The sequence below is a fragment of the Lichenostomus cassidix genome, chromosome 1 (assembly GCF_008360975.1).
Source record: "Lichenostomus cassidix isolate B80296 chromosome 1, HeHo_3.0, whole genome shotgun sequence".
NCBI lineage: Eukaryota > Metazoa > Chordata > Aves > Passeriformes > Meliphagidae > Lichenostomus > Lichenostomus cassidix.
In genome coordinates, this window is record NC_139479.1 from 44,084,734 (window position 1) to 44,109,628 (window position 24,895).

The following is a 24,895-nucleotide window of genomic DNA, read 5'->3' on the forward strand; positions in this document are numbered from 1 at the left end:
ATCTGACTTCTTTCCAATATTTTCTAAAGTGCATATAAATATACAAAGATACTTTCAGAAAAGTTAGAAAAAAGCACAAAAACCACTGACTTTACACAAAAGAAGGAAAGAAGCAAAATGTGAAATAAATTCTAAATATTTTAAAAGCTTCAGTTATAAAAACTTAATTCGTGTTTCCATAGTGAATGATTAATTTATTTGGGAATAAAAGACTCTTGATATGAATAAAATTTATTTGCAGGAGTCAAATGTTCACATTCAACTAAATGTAAGTAGACAGACAAATTAATACACACTTATACTATCTGTCCATTTTAAAAGGTTTTTTTTTTATTTACTTACATACAATTTCAGTGTGGTTGTAGTATACCTTTTTAACTTCCATTAGGAGACTTTGTCTGAAAAGTATCATCTTTCAAAATGCATTTTTACTATTCCTTGTCCTCTAAGAGTTTGCAATGTTCAGCCTAACTAAAGAGAGTGGCTAAGACTGCTGCCCATAAATACATCAGGAAGGTAAACACCAGTAATGTCCTGCACCTGCCTTTTAGTTGTATGAGCTGGGGCCAGAGTCAGCCACAGAGAGCTGTGGTGGGTTGAGCTTGGACTTGGGCCAGATGCTCACCTAACTGCTCTCTCACAATTGCACTCCAGCTGGACGAGGTGAGCAATTGGAAAAGCTCGTGGCAAAGACAGGGAGATCAGTTAGCCATTATCACAGTGGATAAAAGAGAACTGACTTGGGACACCTAAATGCTTGGACCCTCATAGGTGGTGGGAGTGTTGTGTGTCTCCCTCATTGCAGAGGCCCCAGGTCATCGGGGCTCCCCCCACATGTGGTGGTGGTGGTTGCACAGGTAGGTTCAGCTCTCTGAGTGCACCAGGGGTGCTGGTGTCAGAAATGGGGCAACCCTGGCCTCTTCTCACCGAGGCCACACCTGCAGCCCCTTGGTGCCAATAGCTGGATCCAATGCATTTTCAAATTAAGACTTTGAAGTCTAATACTCAGCAAAATGCATGCTCCACATTCTGATGGAACAATGAAGGGAAAAAATGAAGTTCAACTACCAATAAAATGTCCCTGTATGTCTATAGCCAGCACTTCTATGACTTTCTCCATCCCAATAAAAAAATTTCCAGAAACAGATAGGTGCTTCTCTCTGCTAAATGGAGAAAGATATCTTTTCTCTAATAATCTTTTGTATCACTTTTATATTTGTTTAAATATTGTCAAAACGTATGTTTAAACACTCCACTGTCTAGAAACCACCTATCTTTGACAACTGCAGGTAACTTTGTAAATTACTTATTTGGTGTTGTTAATACCTATACTTTGTGCTATGTTGGTATAATCTACAAGTTGTGATATGTTTTTTCCTTTTCACAGGAAACCACAATTAACATTAGTTTTTCAAAGGCACACATTTAATTTAATTTTTTAAATTTAAAGCAAGCCCTCATCATAGCTGACTTTTCCACTGAAAACCAGCCTAAAAGATTTTTATCAGAGATTTAGATTGCTGCACTTTGTAGTTTCATACAGAAAGGAAAAGGGTTGCTTTTTTTTCAGTAAAAGTTGATTTAACAAAATTACATTTGCATTACTATGAATTAATATTAAAACATAGGTTCACTTTGTAAATTTCCTAGGACCACACAATTTTTCCCTAACAAAACTTTATAACAGTCACAGTAAAAAGATTGATTTCCACACAGTGGTGCTGAAATACCTATTTTATCCGGGATACCTATTTGCTAACTGAAAAATTGCTCTTTCACGGAGCCATGCAACTTAGTTTTCAACCAAACTTTATTATTGGTAATACACAGTTCATTGGAATATGAAAATTGCAGCACTATTATCCTCTTCCCCTTTTAAGCTTTGGTTAGATTTTAGACTAAGTAGAACATTATTAATTCTTTTTCCAAAATTTGTAGCTCAGATACTGACTGATGATCTTATTCAAGATGTAGCAAAACCTGTACTTAAAACTGGGGACAATTAAATATACCTTTAAAGACAAGTTATTGTTTAAATACAATTCTTGACTCGATCAGGAACATTTTAGATTGCGTAAAAACAAGTCAAAACAAGGTGAAACAGAAAATTGTAAGATTCAGCGTTGTTATTTAGAGAGAATGCAGTGTGTCCTAAATTACCATATAATTCATTCACCTTGGTAAATCTACATGAGTACTTTAAGTTCAACATCTGCTCACATACCTTTGAAGTCTGAGGCTGACTACAGAAAATACAGATATGCTGATTTAGCAGCTGAATCTCTTAGTTAAAATGACATTCAGAGTATAGTTTGTAATTATCAGAGGCAAATCCCTTAGAAATGTCTGATTATTGAAAAATGCATTTCAATCAATACATCCTTCAACACACATTGCATGAATAAAAGTATAATTTTCATAAAGTCTTGCATCTAAAAAAATATACTTAGTTACAATTAATTATGGAGTTTGTATTTCTCATAAATTATACCAGTGTACAGACAGTTTCAGTGCTTCCCTAGAAGCACCTAAAAAAACATTAATATCTTCCTATAATTAATAACAGGGAAAATAAGAAAGAATATTTTTTTTCCAGATGATTAGTTATTAGCACATTGCAAAGATTAAACCTTTGAAATCTCTAACCGATATTTTGATACATTTATTCAGTGTATTTCCTATCAGGGAATAACTCTCCTTGAGCCAAATAAGGAATTATGTCAGGATATTTTACTCCCTATTCTTCTTACTCTCTCTATAATTTAAAATTCATATTGTATATTTCTTTCTGTTAGTTAAAAAAGAAAAATCATACTTTTTTCCCTTTTCTGTTATTTCTAGAATGTAGATATAATGATTGCTTTCATTTAAAACCAAAGACATCTTCAATCTGTTGACATATCATTTCCTATTCTGTCAAGATTATGCACATCTTGATGATGCCACATCTCTCTGTACAACTTTAAATTTACCTGAATTTAAGAAAACAAGGCAAAAAAAATCCTTTTATTGTCTGATGATAGAAAAGAAAGACAATTTCCTGTATCTGCTCTACGTCTGGTTAAAATCTGCCCCTACTGAAGGTTGCAAAAGCTTTTCCATTGATTTCACTTCTTCACAACCCTACAGTGTTAAGTATAATTATGCAGTGCTCCTGGAATAAAGAAAGAAGTCTCACATTAAAATTGTTGAGATCTTTCCAAGTGAATGAAGGAAGCTTTTGGACAGAATCCAAAAACTGTCTTTTTTTTCCTGTGTCTGGTGAAACCAATTCTGACCAACTAAAGTACCTGAAGTGCAGAAAAAGACATTGGTTGTTTTGTTTCTTTAAGAACTCTTTCAAGTCCTAGGATTGAATAATGAGTGGAGAAACATCTGATGGAAAACTGCATCATATGCAGAAACAGGCCAGAAAACATACTTTTTGCTTGAAGATACTGTGATTTTTATTATTTCAAGCCTTCAAAAAGAAACAACAGTACCTGTGAATGACAATTTTCATCATTATAATGTAATATTGTGCTCACTAAGCAACATCAATAGTTTCATATTTTACTGGGTCATGCTGGTGACATTAATGGCATCACACTTAAGATTAAGAAGTGGAAGTTCACAGACACCTGAATTACTGGAGTTGAATAAATTATGATTATGAGTCATACATCTTTGTTTTGAGTAGGTCCCAGAAATATGAATTGAAATTTGATGCATTTTAAATTATTTTTTATTTTGCATATTTCTGAAAACATGACTGCTCTCCTCAAAATGTCAAGTGACAATGTTACAAAGTCTCCCATTCTACATTCTCTGGTGTCATGTTTTCCTATTTTTATTTTACAAATGTATGTACAAACTGCTCACTACCTGATGTGATATATGGGTTTGCTTCTTCACTCTCTTTTAGCATATAAAATAATTGAATTCCTAATTAATCATTAATTATTGACTCACTAATGAATCATTAATTAGTATCACATAGAGTTTTAAACATCTGTGGAAAATAATGTATCATCTTGAAGCTGTGTATGATATATTACAACTGGCTATGTCAGCACTCGTTATGTTGAATTAAAGGATTAGTTTGCTTCATTAAATTGAATTGTTTTCATAATTTCTCACCATTTTTCCTCCATGCTCTTTTTTTCGTAAGCTTAAGAACACTACAAATTCTTATTCTTTCAAGAAATTAAAAAATGTTACCATATTTTGCTTTTAAGTTATTGTATCCCTTTTCTCTAAGCAACTTTTCCCTTAAATAGATTTAGACATGTTTTCCATGGATTTCCCTTTCTCTTTTGTTAGCCTAACAAGTCTCATAACATTATTGCCAGCAAAATAGAAAATCAGAAGAATTTTTAGCATAAATATCTCTAGGCATGTTGTTTTGCTTCTAAGTTAGGAGCATATGCTCTCTTTTTAATCGCTGTAGAGAAATAGATGATACTTGAGCACAATTCAGCATCAAAGCTTGGAACAGTGTCTGTTCAGATCACCCAGAGTAGAGTACTGCTGAAGAATATAACAGCTGCCTCCATATTATGCAGCAGGCCTTTTTTTATTTTTTCTTTTTTCCAACTGAGTGCAGAGAAGGAGAAGTTTTGCATTTGGATGCCTGTGTGCATACAATTGGGGTGCATATCTGGAGGTGCAACATGGGCATAAAGCCTTTATTCCATACATCAGAAGTAACTTTTTACAGCTAAGATAGATTCCTAAACTAGATGGCATAAATATACTTCTATCTAGTATGTCCTTTCAGGCACTCAGAGACACATAAATGTTTTATTTCTTTCTGCTGTAATTCTGAAAGAGCTTAAAGACCAATCACGCCCACATTTCAATCTGTACAAGACACATACAAACCTGTACAAAATAACAAGAGGTTGTACATATGTACCTGAAAGAACTTTTATCACACTCAGAATTTTCATATGGGCAAATATGGATCACATCTTTTATGCACACACAAGAATTTATTCATAGTCTGAGTAACATTTTAACAGTGTAATAAAAGTGCAACAAGCAGATATCATTGATCTAACTACACTGATATTAACTTTTCAGTCAAATTGTTAAATCACTCCTACTGCCAAATCAGGTAAAATTACTGTGCACACAGACATTCTAGTATCATCCCCAGTTCTCCATTGCAATACTCACCTTTCTAAGCACCTGCAGGTGCCAAAAGTCAAGGCCCCTTTTTCCTACCATGCAATGCTGCCATGTGTTGCCGGTATCCAGAGTCCTTTGTTGAGGGCAGTATGGTGTCAGTAGTGCTGACAGTCCACTTTCTTTTCCGTTTTGCATGTACTGTTCCTTTTCATGTTTCCAGGCAGTCTGTTGCTAACAACACTTTTTTTTCCCTGATGGAGAATTTTACCTTCAATGATCATTAAGTTTTATTAAACCTCTACCATATGTGGTGCAATTCCTTGGTACAGTTGCATAAACCTCAGCTGAAGCTACAAGCAAGTTAGAAGACAATCATCAGATTGTTGGATAATGTGGTGTTGCAGCTAAAACTAAGCTGAAAAAAGTAAAGACCAGACAGATCCATAAAGTCCAGAAAAGTAATTAGCCCTTTTATTCCTAAATTAGTAAAACAACCACGATGGGCTAAGAACTATGTAGAAACTACATCTGCTGGTTTGCAGTGCTATAGATGTAATTGTTCTTATGGGTCCTCTGATTTGTTACAGAATTTAAGAGCTCATCATTGTGCATGGTTGTGCATGGCTTTCTAACAAATTACCATTTTCTGTTTCATTATTTTCCTTCTTCATCTGATGTTTCCTACCAAGAGTAAAGCTTTCTCTGAGGTAACCTATTTTCTTTTGCCTGCAAATACTTGGCTTAAGGTGCTGAATTCTCTTTGAATAACTAAAATTCTATAACCATAATGGCCTTTTTCTAACCTAAGCTTTAACAAGCCAGTTTTCTGAGGTTGAGCTATGCATCCAAAGAATGCCTTAAAAGCCAGAGATAAGTAAACACCATTCTAGTTATGTATAAGGGCACATCCATCTAGCACAGGGCTGTAGTTATGCAACTTTTTATAAAAAAATATAAACATTTATTTTATGTGTTAGTTGCTGTTGGTTTTCTGTGCAATGTGTTTAAAATACTTTGAAGATTCTTTTTCGGCATTTCAGCAGAACAGTATTTTTATAGAATGAAAGCAAGGATATATCTTGCATGTGTTGGGGATTGCCTTAGGGCACATGGAAATGCTTGAACAGGAAAAAAGCAAACTAGGAGCAAACACATATATACACACAAAATTAAACTATAATGCCTAGTGTTGCCAGGTTTTTGTATTAAATTCTCCATAGTCTAATTCAGTTGAGAGTTACAATATTCGTACAAAATACACACCTCAGGAGAAGACCTGTTGAAATTTTCATTTCCTTTTAGTTATTGCATCTAAAGAAAATACCAAACTCCCAAACCCATACCTTGAATTTCTCGTTATAAGGCTCAGAATCGGAAAACTGTTTTGGTTGTAAAATGTGAAGTTATAAAAGTGAAATCCATGTTTTTTCCAAAGACTCCTAAACGTGTTTCTTTTCTTCGTATGTACTAGGACAAAATGTTGTAGTATTCAACCCTATGTCTTCATTCCAGCACATTTTCTTAAAGGATTGACAAGCAGGGCATAAAATGTAAAAGCTTTCAATAGACAACACCTGCTTAACACACCTAATAACATCTATTTGCATTTAAAAGAGGGGTTAAAGGTGTGAGAATGTTACCATCAGCTTCCGTCTGCAACAGTGATCAAAGAAGAGACAGAGAATTCTGCTTAAAGATGTTACTATCAGTAGTGGTTTCGCTGGTTTATGCTTTTAAAAGGTAAAGTTCTTCATTATTATATCCTTTCTTATATGTCATGATTTTGTGACAGAAGGCAACTTAAATTTTTAATAGTTTCACTGTCCTTTGTGTGATTTAGCTTGTGTCCTCCAACGAAATTTTCAATTGTGGACTATTATTAATTTACCATAATACATAAGAGGCTGCCAGTGCTCGTCAATATGTATCCCATAAGCTTCAGTGAAAGTAAAAAGCTGGCTGCTTGTGGCTTGGAAAATGTCCTGAGTAATGTTTTGTCACCTTTAAAAAATACATATTTTTTTGAAAGAGTGAAGTAATTGCTGTCTACAGGGTTTGCTAATGAAAGGAGAAATATCCCAAAACCAAGAAAAAATAAATGTAATAAAATGCAATGCAATGTTTGAGATTCAAACAAAAAAAGAAAAGTTTGGAAGATTTACAGGAAAGCAGAGAAAAATACTTATGTAGAAACTGTGGTTTTGCTTTTTTTTTTTTTATTTGGAGTTGATTTCTTTTTTTCTTTTCTCTGCCTGATAAAATTTCTTTTTTTCTTCATTTTCCTTCCTTTTTATTTTTTAATGGCACATGCTGTCACTGTAATATAAAGCATCTGTTAGTTTTGACAGCAATAATTCAGTGATACTTTACATTATCCTTAGGGGGCTGATTCATTGAATAGTTGTCTGAGTCATTCTGACACCTGCAGCAAAAGTCACATTACTAACAGCAATATATGGCTTAATAAGGTCCTATTTTTTACTTAGAAAATTACCATACTTTGCAACAAAAATTTCACCATTGGGAATTTTATTAGCACAGGTGAATACAAATAGCAGCAACAGTATCCTGAGAGCTCTTGAGTAATGAAAAAGGCCACAAGACACCATCTATGTAAATTGAATTCATATCGTATTATTCCATGAGCTCTCTTCATACTGAATATGTGCATTGTGACTTTGGGGTAGCCAGAGATACACTTAAAATGCAATGGAACATCCATTATGACTCAAAGATTTTGGTTTCCAATTCTGCTATAGAATTACATCTGAAATAGACTTCAAATACTTTTTTCCTTTAAATTCCCTTTGGGTTTTCAGGGAAAAAAAAGCTTTCTGTGTTTGTCTGACTGCAATTTTCTTTTTTTTTTCTTTTTTCTTTCTTTCTTTCATTTGTTCTTTCTCTCTTTCTTTCGTAATAAAACTGCACAAGATCTGTTTTTCATAAATTGGAGTTAACTTTATCCTAAACTGGATGTCTTGTTGGACTGCACATAAACTGGCAACAAAGACAGAAAAATCACCTTTTTTTTTCCCCTCCTTGTGAGCAACGACATGCATCCGAATATATGGTATTGCCTTGAGTTGCCCATTGAACAGGCAGCCAGAGCACAGAGCCAATAATTCATAAAGAGGAGTTGGCATACTGAATTGCAACCTGGTGCTGGAGCAAGTCAGCAGATTTCAGCTCAGCTTTTGTCCTATAAGAAGGAATGAATTTGTCTTACTGAGCTGTCTAAGCTTCATTTAAAGTAACACAAATGTGTATTTTTCTTTTTTTTGGAGTCTGTGTTAAAGTCAGTTTCTACAGACTAACTTTTTGTTAAAATGGTTGAAGCTGGGACTTATCAGCCAGAATGTGGTGTTGTGGTTTAAACCAGAGCAGGTTTAATAGATTTACACACCATCTCACTCCCCAGTAGTGGGATGGGAGAGAAAATCAGAAAGGTAAAAGTGAGAAAACTTTTGGGTTAAAAGACTTTTTAATAGGCAAAGAAAAAGCTGCATACACAAGCAAAGCAAATTCATTCATCCACTTTTCCCCATTAGTGGACAGTTATTTAGCCTTTTAAAGGAAAAGCTATTACATCCTCCCATGTAATAGTTACTTAGGAATTTAAAAAACAGTCAGAATAGGGAAGAAAACAGGAAAAACACAGGATCAAGAAAGTACATTGCTTGAGAATAAGCCAGGGAGTTCACTTACTGATCACTATTATGCACAAAATAGGCTCAGCCTGGGAAAAACGGATTATTGCCGGTTACACAAGATATGAACAAAAGCACAAGCATTAAAGCAACACCTTTCCATCCCTCATTCCCTGGTTCAATTTCATACCTTCATCCCCAATTCCTCTACATCCTCCCCACCAGATCACCTCAGGGTAAGTTGGGAAATGGTACCTGGTGTATCCAGCATAAGTAGCCCAGATCTCTCCTCACTGAGGTCACCCCTGCAGCTACCTCCTACCACAACTTTGGCATCTACATCCAATGCACTTTAATTCAGTAAGTCTTTCCTGATTTCATAAACAGCAAGACCACCTTCTTCTCCACTATTTGTTCTTGCAGTATCACTTGGTCCTCAATATTTTTTGTTCAGGCATGTTTGAATGAAAACTGGAAATTTATCTGCTAAACACTATCCTCTCCAATCCCACATGGCAGGAGATAAGAGAGGAGGACAGAGAAGTAGAACACTGTATTTAATGGCAGCATAGTCTTACCTGAAATGAAAATAATACAATATAATATTTTAATATGGCATCAGAAAATAAAGGCAAATAGGAAGTGTTCTTTCTTGGTGATTAAGTAGATGCTCCTTATTCATCATTCACTTTGCTTATTCTTTCTTAATTACTTTGTAGGATGGTCATCTTGTAAGAACTCCCAATTCACACATCATGTATCATCTGGCTTGTGTCTCCTTTTCTCTCCCCATACTAGATAATAAAGACATACATACATTTATCAAACACACAACTTGTAAATGCTATGGAAACATTTCAGAGTTAGTAAAAGAACTTCAAGCGATTTATATTTTCTACTGGGAAGGATAGTAATGCGATGTGAACTCTGTGTCTGTGATTAATAAGCAGCAGACAAAAACCCTGCATCACAATTTTAGACACAGGAAGTTCTAATAAAATAATTGAGGATGGACACTAAGAGACTTATGAATAGAAGTTATTTCTAAGATAAATCACCATTTTAAAGAAAAAAAGGTTACATGGTTCTTCATCATAAACTTATCAAAATATAACTTTTTATTTTCACTAAGCTGACAGTACTATTAGAACTAAAACTAGGATATAATTAAGTCATCTCCTTTCTATATGGCAGATCTAGTCCATATACCCATAAACCTGCTTGTAGAGTTTGTTTGTTGTTTTATTTTTGTTTTTTTTTTTAATGTCACGTACAAACTCTTCAAAAGCTGAGCCAAAACAAATCCTCCCACTGATCTCCACAGTATTTGATGTCATGCAGGCAGAGAACAGAAAGACCTGAAGACAATCTGTAACTAACATATAAAACAACAGGTAACACTAAGTGGATTAAAAGAAAAAGAACACAAGCAAACCCCAAAACATTTATTAATATATACTCTACATAACAATTATAGGACAGCAATTTTCTGACTGTTAGCAGCGGTTTTGAAGAGATTGCCACAACAGAGTCTGGAGGAGCACAAAGGAAAATAGTAGGTTGCACGCTGGCTGATAGTCTTGATTGGCAAGAATGCTGCTCAAGAGGCTGAAAAGCTGCTCATGTTGACATCCTTGGTCAGCATTCCTTATGGAGAAAACAAGCTGTCCTTCTATTTAATGCTCTTTCAAGATGTGTGGCAGTTCAAAAGCCTAAAGATCCTCTGTATTAATATTACAGTTTCATAACACTAAGCTTTTAGTAAGTCATTTACAATAACAGCAAAAGCAATATCCTTTCTAGTAGGCTTGTAATTCAAATTAGGTACGTTTTGTTGCAGTGTGATATAAAAATTTATTCATACAAGTTGAACCTGGTCACACAGCTCACTTTTGACAAAGTCATAGATTACCCCTTGCAGTTCAACTCATATTAAACATCTGAAATACCTCTCTGTGGTGCGTTGACTGTCTGGATGCCAGGGGTATACCAAAGCTGCTCTGTCATTCCCCTTTTCAGATGAACAGGGAGAGAAAATATAATGTACAACTCTGGGGTTGAGGTAACGGCAGGAAGATCCCTCAGCAGTTACTGTCACAGGAAAACAGACAGAACTTGAGGAAATGAGTTTAATTTATTACCAGTCAAACAAGGGTAGGATAAAGAGAAAGAAAACCAAATCTTAAAAACACCTTGCTCCACCCATGCCTTTATCTCAGACTTAACTTTACTCCTTAATACTCTGTCTGCTCCCTCACAGTGGTGCGGAGGGACAGGGAACAAGGGTTGCAGATAGCTCATCATATATTTCTTCTGCTCCTTCCTCGTCAGTGGAGGAATCCTAACACTCTTCCCCTACTCCACAGTGGAGTTCCTCCCAAGGGAAATAGTCCTCTATGAACTTGAACATGGGTCCTTCCCATGAGCTACAGCTCTTCACAAACTGCTCCAATGTGGGTCCCTTCCATAGTGGGGCACCGGTCTTCATGAACCGATTGTTTCAGTGTGGTTCTCCCACAGGGTCACAAGTTCTGCCAGCAAACCTGCTCCAGCATGGGTTCATCTCTCCACTGGTTCACAGCAGCCAGGAGCCTGCTCCAGCACTGGCTTCCCATGGGGTCACAGCCTCCTTTGGTCATCCACCTGCTCTGGTGTGGGGTGCTCCATGGACTGTAGATTGATTTCTGCTCCACCATGGATCTCCATGGGCTGCGGGTCCACAGCTGCCTCACCATGGTCTTCACCACAGGCTGCAGGGGAATCTCAGCTCCAGCACAGGAGACACCTCTTTCCCCTCCTTCTTCACTGACCTTGGTGTTTGTAGAGATGTTCTTATGTATTTGCACTTCTTGCTCTCTCTGTAATTGCTTTGCACAGGAACTTTATCGCCTTCCCTTCTTTAATGTGCTATTCCAGAGGTGCTACCACTTGTCTTTGTTTTTCTCAGCCTTGGCTAAGAAGGTCCATCTTGGAGCTATCTGGCATTGTCTCTGTCGGACATGGCAGAATGTTCCACATCTGCTTGCAAAAGCTACGCTGTGGCTCCCCCACTACCAAAACTTGGCTGCACAAACCCAATACGCTTTCACATCACACATCAAGCACAAAGCACAAGATACAAAAATTTCAGAATATTTTAGAAACAGCCTCTGCACATATGAGAAAAGCTGAATTATCTCATCTGTTGGATGAGATGAATATTGCTGCATCTCTTCTTCTTCAATAAAAGCAGTTTGGCTTTCAGAAAGACAAATTGATTGAGAGTGAAAATTTAGTCTGAAATGATCCAATGAGTTGATACAAACTTTAAGGAATGATCATAGAAATTTTATGCAATTAAAAAGTTGAGAATAAGCTTTACAATTCCCTTAAACATGCCTCAGGATGGAGCTGTCTGTTGAGGCAATTATCTGCAAAAGTTGAAAAACCTTTTGTTCTGTGATGACATGATTCTCTACCTCAGTCCCCAGAGTGTAAGAATGGATTAAATTTAATATTTTTCAACTGCAGAACATCTATTGTTACTTATTTTTCATAGCAATACAATTTGGAAAAACATATGATTCCATTTCTAGCAAAGAGGGGAATACGTGTTTTAACTAATATGAGGGAGAGTGATAGACATGATGGCTAAGTATAGCGTGAGGGATATTGCATGAGGGAAACTTAAAAACAAGATAGTTTTTCAGGATATCAACTGTCCTATTATATGAGAAATAAAAGAAAACATCACACAACCCTGACTCCAATACACAACCTTCAGTTGAAATATAGCTTTTTCAATTTTAATACCAACTTCCGATATCAGAACAGAAAGAAAACTGGCACAGTTGGCATAAGAACTATTAATGCATTCCTTAAAAAAAAAAAACAAAAAAAGCCCTTCTCTGAGAAACTCTCAGCATTGGAGGACAAGGGAATATCTGGCAGAGAAGTTCCATCTTAAAAGCCTGATTAGCAAACAAAATGTCAAAGGAGGGTAGCAACTATGCTGTCAGCAGATCAGAATAAAGACTAATGAAAGAAACAAAGTGAAAGAGCTTCCTTCCAAAGCAGCAGTGTTTTCATTGGAAGTGACAGAGCTGCTCAGCATGTGTACAGAACTTAGTGAATTCCAGATATTCTAAATCACATTTCTGACAGCAGCACCTTGCACTTGGCCTTGTTGAACCCCATAAATTTCCCAGGTGTCCATGTGTTCCCATGGGCTTCCAGCAAGATAGACAATGGATGTGAAAACAAGACTCAGCTATGTCCTCATATTGCCATCCTCAGTTTTCATGCTGGTACAGCTGTTGTCCATTTATGGCCCATTTTGTAGCTCTTGTCACTAGTAACTCTTCTGTCTGAAAAAATAAGATAAATGCTGAACTCTGATCATGATTACTGCGCTGTGCTTTAAAACAAGGTCTTAATTTTAGGGACCTTAACCAAAAAAAGAAAACTCTTTTTGAAGTGCAGCTATAATAACTATGGTAATTCTTGCCCCCATTATACTGTCAGCCACCACAGAATTCTGATCATTTGTTTCAAGGTACACAATAATTGTGATTAATGTGTGAAAATACATTGTGCCATTGGAGACACCTCTTTAAGTCCTTGGTAGGCATAAAATTGACAAGATTATGTAAATAATTTACAAGAAATAAATATCTGATAGTGCCTTTTTTCATTGAGGGAAGAATGAATCCTGAGCCAGCCTGGAACAGTTATTGCAAATTTTCAAAAACTCTGTACCTAAAACTGAGTGTTCTTTAAATGCAGCATAGTTAACCAGCAAATTTTTCTCATTTAGCAGTACATAAAGTATGTTATATGCCAGTATTCATAATTTGCCTTCTTTCTTGGTTTTTTGTCTTCTGCTCTCATGGTCTAGGGTGGCTTCCAGGCTCCTAAATTAAAATGTCACACAGTTGAAGTGACTCAGAGATCAGAGTATTCAAAGTCTTGCTATGGCCGTTGGAAAGCCAATCTTAGGAGACACTCATCTTGCTTTGAAGAAGATACAGACGCTGAGTCTGCTGGGGACTTACACAAGACACATAAAGCTAGGGAGAGGGAAAAACAAGGCCCTGAAAAAAATCATAAAACTTTGAATTTAACCTTTGAGCAAAGAGATGGACTAGATGATTTCAATAAATAGTTTCCAATGTTACCGGAACTTTAAATTTTCTTGTTGAACAGAAGCAATTTACATTAAAGAAAAAGTATGTTGAGAATCTCTGTTGATAACATCTTCAAGTTACTGAACTTCCCTGTGCAGTATTATCAAGTACATATATTGTGGAGCAGCTGTTCTCAGAAATAGTTGGTGGGACATTGAAATCTTTATTTTACAAACAATGTATATTCATTGTAAATTTGCATTTGCAAAAATCTGTTGCAATATTTACTTGAGATATTGCTATGCTCTGACCCCAAAACTCAATGAGGCACCATTTAACACCAGGACCACCATGTAACAGTATAAACAAACATGCATTACAGATATTTTTCTACAAGTTCCCTTGTTAAAAAAGACAAGAATACAGGCTAGATAAAGTACAGTTTTTCCTTCAAATTTCACTTGATGATAATTTTATAAGAAATAGATATTTTTTATGCATTGTGCACCTTCAAACTCATCACATGGTGTCTGCCACTTAGGATGATGAGGAAGGCTTCCTGAGCCATACTTCATAATACTTCCAAAAAAAGTAGAGATGTTTAGATTTCAATATGCTTTCTGAAGTACTGTGTAGCACAGATTATTCCCTCTTTAATTGCAATGATTTCTAATAACTGAACATTCATGAGGAAAACAGTTCAATAATTATGCAATAAAACTTGGCTAGCATTACATGTGCAATATTTTTAATCTTTTCCCTAAGGATTATACATTTTTAAATATTTTAAGAACCATTCTAGATAATGAACCAATTACCAATCATATTTAATCTCTGGAATATTTATTTTCATAAACTTCCCTATATTTAAAGAAGTTCATTTGCAATAAAGGTGCAGCTACGCATTTTAATGTGGAAGACTATAAGGAAAGAGATATTTATTTGAAATTGAGTTTATGTGATTTAATAATTAATAGAAAAAGAGGATATGAACTTTAGTGTTCAAAATCCTCAGGGGGATAATATTAATGCAAATTAGAATTCTGATACACAAAAGTTCTTGCAAGATTGTTGAAAATAAATTCAGCCCTTTGTATAAGAACAGATTTCCCAATAAATCTGCATATGTCACTAAATAAAAAGAAAAAACTATGCAATCCTAATAAAAAACAGATAGATATTTGTGTTAAATTTACTGCTTACTGAGATTTCAATTTACTGTTTTTCAGGTAATTTGCATTTTCCTGTCTTCATGTGTTAAATACTTTTGTTATTTATTTTCCATTTTTTCAGTGTTATTCTTATGTCTTTTCAATTCCAGTTTGAAAGATTGTTCAGAAATTTGTAGCAACAATGGATTTAGGCAGTAGGAATAATTTTTAATGGTGTTAAGTTCAAATTTTAATAAAGATAAAGAAAGTCAAATGGCCAAATCTAAGCAGCAACTGTGACCAACATTACAGGTGTTTTGGGGTCAGCAACTTTGATTTAAAAACCAAAAACACGGTTTGAAAGTTTAGGTGTTTCATGAAAAAAATAACAACAGAACCAAACAAAAAACTCCCAAAACTGATTTTCAGAGATCATCCTCCTTATACTACGGTGTTTAATACATTAGATTACTTCTGTTCTCTTCCCTATGTTTTGCATTTCATTATTTCCAGTAATATGCATACATAATTCTCATTTTTTCAAGAAAAACTGTGGGTATTTACAATTATTAATACATATATATGTTCTCTGATAAATGTTAAAAATGTTAATATTAATCATAATCTGATCAGGTTTTTTTAATTATTTTAAAATAATTAAATTTTGAAAAGACCAAAACAAATCTTAGAAATATTATTATTAACTGTAGAGCAGTTTTCTTTGGGACCTTTTTTGGAGTGGCAACAATTAAGTTTAGATGGATACACAAACCTGTGTGTCTGTAAAGCATGGAATTCATGGAATACTTCTATTTTAAAAGCATCTAAAACATAATTAAGAAAAAAAATAACATTCACTTTTGCATCCACAGAAAGAACAATTTGTTAAAAGATCATTAATTTGGCTTATCTCTGTACCTAACTAGTGTAAAGAATAATGAATCTTAAATGAACAAACAAATGGAAACAAAGAATTCAGAAACAGACTACAACAACCGAACATGGTATTTGAGGTGCAACCTCGCCAGCACTAGCTTAGAAATTATTTTCACCAGGTGAGTAACTGAGTTATTCAGGAGTGAAAATGTACTTTTTGGTTTTCTATTGCTTGTAATTCTTTTTATTTGCCAGATTCATCATATATTTATTACCTTTCCCAGAAAGGCTAGAGAAGACCATAGTAGAAGAGTTTAGATTGCTTTGTTTTTGAAGATGTTTTACTGCTTATTGAAAACAATGGTATTTCCTAAGGAAATGAAAATTGGAGTTTCAAACACATAATCTAATTTCAATAGATAGCATTCTTTAAAGAGATTATATCCTTTAAACTGTTTCCAGTTTATGTTCATGCAAGTTTCAGTTAAGATTGATTAAACAGGCTGAGCTTAATACTCTTTTTTATTCACCTCAGTTCCTATGTATGTTATTGACTCATGCGAGGATATCCTTTTTTCCTAGCTAAGGGCTTCAAAGATATCAACAACTATGCTTGCTAGTACTCCCCTCAGCTCCTGGAGAGGTTTTTGTTATTACTTTGCTGCTGGATCTCCTTTTGAATAAAACATTTTTGAAGAAAACATTGCTTAACTGGGACTCGTTCTACATTTATCTCTTCCGGCTTCTTCTTTACTCCATTTTTTATTTCCAGCACTTCTTCTTTCCCTTCCTCCCACACATTCAAAATATACAAATTTTACATTGTTTCATTTTTTTTCAGGTTTGAAACTCTTTGCTACCTCAATTCTTTCTAAGCATTACTTTCATTAACTGCTCTATCAGTTTCAAAATAAATAGGCTCAGTAATGCCATTAAAATCTGAGTCTTGATTTTGAGAATTATAGTTTGGTTGGGTTTTTTCCATGTTAATATTTATTTCGGAGGCTGTATATAACCAGTGTTCATTAGAAATTCTGACCTGCTTCCAAATGAAGATTGATAATGAACTCTTAATCTATACTTAGCTTAGATAGATAGGTAACCAAGTCTCAAAGCATGATATCTAGACTTTACTTAATTAATTTTACTCTTTTTTTTTTTTTACAGGTAATAGAATATACAATGAGGTATTAAAAAACAGTTGAAAAGTAATTTTATTTTTATTAGTCATATATATGTAATTCTTTTTACTAAATTAAAAAAAACTATTAAAATAAGGGAGTGGATAGCATTATTTTTTTTTATTATTTAGTGAGTTTAGAAAAGTTATATTAATTGACATGGTTAATGATACCATAGTGATGATTAAAACAAAACAAATACACACTATTACTCTGAGCAACAGTATTTTAGAGATTTTAATAACATCTTTAATATTTGTGTAAATAATTATTAATATAGATATATATTAATATTTATGAACTATATATTAATTTAATTTGCTGCTTTTTCATCCTTTTTTCCTGTCTTTGAAGGAAAAGTGAAAGTTTCAATTCCTACATCACTTCCAGCAAACTTAGTTTGAAAAATTAAATTTGGCAAAATCCTGATTTTAATTTTCCAAATATTTGTTTGAGAAAAAATTAGGCTTTTAAATGTTAGTATTTTTATTTACAAATTTTTCATAGAAAACAGCAGCTTTTCCAATCTAGTCTACTGAGCAGAATCGTTGAAAATGTTTTACAGAAACCCAAACCAAACCTTGTTAATAATACGTTTTGTATTTTTTAAAACTGAAAATTATATTTTCTCTTATTACTTGTACCAGCATGTAGTGTTTTAGAGAAGACAATATTCCAAGGATGGATAGGATTTTATAGGAAGCAGTTTTCTTTTAAGAGAAGCTATGACAAGAGAACCTTCAGCAAAGACAATGAGAAGGACTATGTTGAAATATATAGAAAATTATTTCTTTAACATACAGAAAAATAAAAGGGTAAATGCCTCATGTGGTTAGGTAATCTTTAGTATCCTTCAGTGAACTTCAAAATCCTATAGCTGTTATTCATGGTCTGTACATTCTGTGTACAGCACTTATACTGAATGAAGTTGGACCAAAAATAGAGAGCTCCAAGGAAGGATGCACAATTTAATAACCAAGGGAAATGGAGATTGTGCTATACCACCCCATACTCTACCTCTTTAACTCTCAGATGATGGAGAAGAAGTGCTTTAAGTTGCTTTAGAGTATTTGGGAGTCACAACAAAAGGCTAAGGCAAATGTCTTCACTTGCAAAATCTCAGTTTAATGACAGGTTAATCCTTCTGGGTGTTTCTGTGACCAGAGGTGTAGGAAGAAAAGTTGAATTCACAAAGTTACTCAGAGCCTATACAGATGTTCTGAAACACCGGCTAATGGCCTGAATTTTGCCATTTTCACATATAGGGTGTGTAGGACTCCAGCATCCTGGGCTTGAGTACATTAGTTAAAAACGTAAAATTTCACAATATAAATATACTCCAGTAAAGTAATCTAGTCTCTAGTCTCTCCTTAGCTGTATTTGTTTTAGGTCCCACTAAGACTTTCTTAATTGTCTCCACATATTTTGCAGTGCTTCCTGAAGATTTGAAAGGATCAGCATGAAATAGTTGTATACTGAAAATTAAATATAGGGAAGAAATAACAAAGATCACAGGATTCAAAACAAAAATTAGAATCCCTTATGATAATAAAATCACTTTGTTACTAAGTTATACTACTCTGTTTCTGGGTAACTTTTTTTTACTGATGCACTTGTGAAAGGATCTGGACAAGCCAAAGCTGCAGTCTGCTTTTGATATCAATGAAAAGAATAATATTTTTTAATAAGTCAAGAGAAGACACCTGTGTTTTACAATGAAATGAATCCAAAGTAGTCAATATTTTGAGAACTGAATGAGTATGGACGTGAAAATTATCTAAACAGACAATCAGCATAGAGATTTCACCACAGTAGTGCAACATATTTCTGATATCCTTTTCCGGAAACATTTGTAACTCCCCTGTAAAATCAGATGATCAGGCAATCTGAACAAAAATGTCTTCCTTAAATGGGGGTTTGGAGTGACGATATACATCTAGGTGAGCAGTACTTTATTAGCGTTGGTCTCTATTATCTGTTATGTCAAACTGCAAACTTAATGCTTCTGATATATAAGTAGTCATGACACAAGGTGAACTCCATGTAACTTCATGTAACTTAAAACTTCATATAATGCCCACATGGAACACTTCAATTTGTTAATAATTACATACATTGGTCACAGATGTTTGAGATTGTGTACATTTCTCCTGATTAGCAGAATTGGTAGCAAACCCTGTAAGGTCTATAGAGAAAATATGTTATAATCTACTGGATTAGAGAAGGAAGAATTTCTATTGTAGTAATAAACTTTGTGCGAACTCCTCAAGGCTTCAAGATTAAGACCTGTCAGACTTACTTTGTCTGAATTTGGGCTGGCCTGGAGCTTTGCTTTAGCCTGTTTAGGAACTGAATATTGTTTTTTTTTCTTTTTCTTTACTTTCTATTGCTGTGTTACGAACATATGATAACTTAGTCATAGATTTCAAAATAATGCCAATAAAATGTGATTATTTTCTGTAAAATGAATTGCCTATAATGATAGAATAAAAGTGCAACTCAGAGAGTGCAGGCATATGATGACAACAAAGGCCTTCAAAGCAGGGGCACAGAATAATACGAGATGCCTCAGGGCTCTTGTATTATTGAACAACATACTACCGGTCAATTACAGGGCACTAAAGGAATCCAGCCTGGGGAGCCTGGTAACTAAGATTTTAGTGGTAACAAAGAGAACAAAGAGCAACTATCCAATACATATAGGAACACACTGTTCATAATTTATGTGCATGTTAGGGGGAAGTGCAATCCTCTGAAGAGCAGGCATCAGGCAGAGCATGTTAAAAAATATATCAAAATAGTCCCCAAAAAAATTTGATATTAAGGAAAAGGAAAACCTCACTGTAATCATTGTATCCTCACAGAGAAGGACTCAATATGCTAGTGGTTTATTACAATTCATCATATCTTCTTGAAGACTCAAGTATTAACCTAAATACATGAAAGGGTTTTGGAAGTGTGAGCATAACATTGAAAAAAGACACTAGAAGTTTTGTGTGCAATGACTGTAACTTTATTGCTATTGAGACTACCTTTTTCCTGTCATAATGTTTTATATTTTCCTACTTTTTCAATGATAGTTTATCTACATAAATAATGTACATATATATACATAACTAGGTTATTAAGATTTCGATTGACTACTCATAAATTCTTGACTTTGCATATGAGGTGTATTCCTTTGGTTCTCTTGGATGAGTCAATCTAGGCTAATAAAATTTAGCTGTAACTCTAAATGTCAAGTTGATCATAAGTAAAAATGAGGCCATGCTGGAATACAAAGGCTCATAATGCATCTTCTTTTTGACTGTGAGTATTTATATCCATAATCAATATACTAGTTGAGAGTGCTGCACTTGCATATTTACTAGAATCAGTGGACTATGAGGCTTGAGGGAATTGGAAACAGTGTCATCTCAGCCCTAGGCTGTATGGCTGATGTGGTTAAGAAGAATTTTTAAGATAATATAATTCATCACCCCTACATTACAGTCTATTTATATATCTATATATATATATATATATATTTTCGATGGATCTTTATTTTTGTATATACATTATGTTATGCATGCTAGGGCTATCACTGAGACTTTTAGATGATCATGGGATATAAATGACCATAACTGTGGTACAAACCGTAAACCTGGGATAATTATATAATTATTTTGGTTAGTAGTGATGTCAGTAATTGCAATTAAAAATTTTATTTGCTAGAATTCTTAGGACATTTTAAACAGCTAAACAAACACTGTCTTTGAAAGTGTTCCATTGTACTCAGATGTGTAATTTTTATTTGCACCAACATAACATTGATATAACAGTATAAGATGAAAACTTGCAGCAGATTTTTTCCATAGTTTACCATGATTTTGCCATTTTAATACAATAATATTTTTGCCCACATCTCTCCACACTAGTCTTATGAAGAAATTACTCTCTTTTTGTACCACTTCCATTTCTCATGTGACCAAGGGAACTCTTCTCCATCGTGAAGGAGTGAAATATAAAGCAAGAGCAGAATTAAGTGAGTAAATTGTGACTGCCAAGTAACAACAGGGTATTCAGCTGTTCAGAAAAGTACTAGCCATTAATAAAATAGCTTGTCTTGATTTACACCTCTCTGGAGTGCAAAATGTTGCATGCCTAAGTACTTGTACAGCTATAGGCAGAATAAATTTATTGCACAAAGTAAACAGAATGATAGGATTCTGTAGTTATCAATCGTCTACAGGTAATCCATTCATAAAAGCTGACTAAAAGCATCTTCTTTTTGTCAGGGCTTGCACATGTAAACCCAGGTCATTGTAGATTCATTTCAACTTAATGTTGCATTTCAATTTCTGAATATAGGAACAAAATAATCAGCAGTTACCTGTAGTATAAGATTATGTATTTGTGTTACATCCTTGAAGAGATAAATACTCTGGATGTTAAATTAAACAATTGCACATGAAACTGATTTTATGGTGATTTTTATGTATTTCAATTAAATTAAAGGTGTCTACTAACATTTATGGAATTAATTTGCTGAGAACTTGCATTTGGCTACTGATAAAAAAACAATGTACCATCTTACACTAAGTGTAATATACATAAAACAAGCTATATCAAATAACACCAAGATTGATAATGCTTTTACACACAGGCCAACAATGGACACCTTGAGAAAGCAGTGAATATATAACGAGTTAATATCAGAAAACTGCCTAGAGAAGTTGTGGTTGCCCCATGGAGATGTTCAAGGTCTGGCTGGATGAGGCTGTGTAGCCTGGTCTGGCGGAAGGTGTCCCTGCCCACGGCAGGAGGGATTGTAACTACATGATCTTTAATCCAACATGATCCAGCCCACACCATTCTATGATCCTCACTATTCCAATTCTCAATCATTTATGACTCAGAACAGGACCCCAAAAAGATCCTTATGGAACGTCACATGTAATCAGCCTTCTTTCATTAAGGACCTTGTTTAGTATCTTTGCTTACTTCTTTTAAAAACTGTAAGTTGTTTTGAAAATTTCCTACTATTCCATAGGATATTTTTTTCTTCCAAATTTCCAAGTTACCTCAATTTTAATAGGAATAACTGGATTAAGATTAGTTCCAGGAATTTATACCAGGCAATAAAACCAGTTATTGCCTTAATATTGTTATTTTTGCGTAGAAAGAGTTGAGGACTGACTAGACAGAGAAAGAATGTGGATGGTGATGAATCTCTGGGGGAGTATAGATGCATAGTATAGATAAAATTTACTACAGACACTGATTTCTGTGGAGAAAAGGTCAATCCCTATGAATATGCCTAGAGATGTAACCTTCTTTCTCTTCCTTTGTCTCGGTTTTTTTCACTTCCATAACCTTTCTTGCATTAATCCTAGCTTTCTTTTGTGTGTGTGTGTTAGCTGTAAAATAACTGTTTTGCACATTTAAGATGCACTTATCCTGTGTGATCTGTGCCTTTGGGAATAGGTAAATATCAGATAACTCAGTTATTGTAATGAAAAACCTCTCTTCCAGAAACTCATCTAAAAAGATAAATATTCTAAATGGTGGAGTTTATAAACTCATCCTAAAGTACATCCTTAATTGTTGAATGAAAGATTTCTACCCTAAGACTAGAAATCTGCATGTGAATTCCTCCATACTAATTAGATTTCAATGATCCATAATTTTACTGGAAATGTTTGTTAGCCTTCCATTACCTAATGAAGTATGTCTTAAATTTTCTACAGCAAACAGTTTCTCCTAATAATAATTTATACCTAGGCCTAACTCCAGAAGATGTCTTCAATTATATTCACATGAAAAATTCAGGTTTTAAGTCCTCTGAAAATATTCAATACTGCATAAAGATACATGGCTAAACCCTTAAAAAATGTCGTTGAGAATATAAATATTCAAATTCATATCTTGTGTTGCAGAAAGCCAATGTCAAGGCTACCTAGAGGTCGTCTAAAAAGATGAGCTCTCAGATACGTGCAAAGTAAAAATTACATATGTTTGGGAAAAAATAGTCTTCAGTGTTGTTTCATAGTTCTGGATGAAGAAAAAAGCGAAAGTGAATTATTAATATCTAAAAAATATTCAACATGGAAAAAAAATGCAAGATTTGGATGTTGATTAATGGCACTAGATGTCACATGAAGCTAAAATTCAATCATTTCAAGCCATGTGTCAGTGCTGGCATAGCATAATTTTAGAACTATCACTGAATACTCTCGAATTGTAACACCACAAAACTCAGACTTATTTAACTGAGCTTTTAACTGTAGTCAAAATTCATTTCTGTGGGCCAGTAATGGATATGATATCCATGAAACTGCCATGAAGAAGCAGATCAATAACACCATGGCCAGAATAAGTTTTATCAAGTGACATAATCAACATGGTTTTGTATAAAGAAAAGTATTAAGTAAAAAAATCTTCTTTCTTAATGTATATAAACCAGAATGAAATATATTTTTTGCTTTGCATAATACAATTTTATAAAAGGAACACAATCACCTAAGATTTCTTGAAGACTGAGAAAGAATAGCAATGGAAAAGGTTTTGTATTATGTCTTCAGTACCTTCCTGAGAAAACGTTTCCTTTGGGACATTTATAGCATCTGTTAACATACAATACCACATGGTGCATTCATATAATAATTTTTTACTTATTTCAGTAATGGAAATTTAAATACTGTCATATCAAATTTGGAAATGATCATGTGATGAGACTGTTCCTCCATTTCTCCAGATTGCTAGCCCTAAGGTTCTTATATGATCAAATCTAATTTTGTAATTAAATAACTACATCCCTTAGATGTTTCAGTTTTTCATGGCACACATATATAGGTTTATGCAAATGGTTGGTTGGTTACATCTTTCAGAAGACTAAATCAAGAGTAAAGAACCCCTTGCTATTTTTCTTTTCCTGTTTTTCTTTTCTTATTTTTGTTATACAGATTTAATATTATTCTCCTTCCCAATAAAATTTTAAATTATAGGGTAATGTAATACCAGCATAATTAGTGCATATAAAGTGGTAGACAACATAAATAATACATATGTAAACAATATAATGGAGAGGAAAACTGCTGCTAATTGAGCATTTGTAAAATACTTTCAAATTTGAATTATCATAATGAACAAAATACATATAGAGCAAAAGTGCAGAAAAAAGGCCTTATTTTGCAGTCTCTTTTCCATTGTGTGAGGACAAAGTGAATTTGTTTGACCTCAAAGCATCTGAGTCTCCTGTAAGTGAACTTATAGTTGATGTGTATTCAAATAAAATTCAAGGAGGTAAAAAAAGGAGTTTTCCAAGTAAAACTTTAATCCTGAAAACTTTTAACTCACAAACGAACCCTGAAAACTTAAGTGAAGCAATTTAGTCAATTTGCTTGCTAAAAGTAATAGATGAAAGAAAAAAAGGACTTGCAAGTCTCATCAGATTTGCCATTTTCTCGTCAGTCTTCACCAAAAAGGTGTCTCAGGCTTTTGTGATTAATGAAAGAATTTCTGGCGGAGGAAAAACATCAGCAGTGGATGAGGATCAAGGACTACTTGAGCAACCTTTACTCATAAAAAGCTTTGCAATTGGCAGAGCACATCCTGTAATAAGAGAGGTGGAAGATATCTATGTGAAACTATTGCCCATTATCTTTAAAAGGTAATGGAAATTAGGGATGTCCCCAGTAATTGTAAAAGGACAACTGCCCTGACTTTTTGTCCTGCAACATATTTCTTGACAAGATGTTAAGTTTGTTATGAAAGAAAGCATAATTTAGCAAAAAGAGAGGAAAAAGCTGAGGAGAGTGAAAGAGTGTGATGGAGAGGATGAT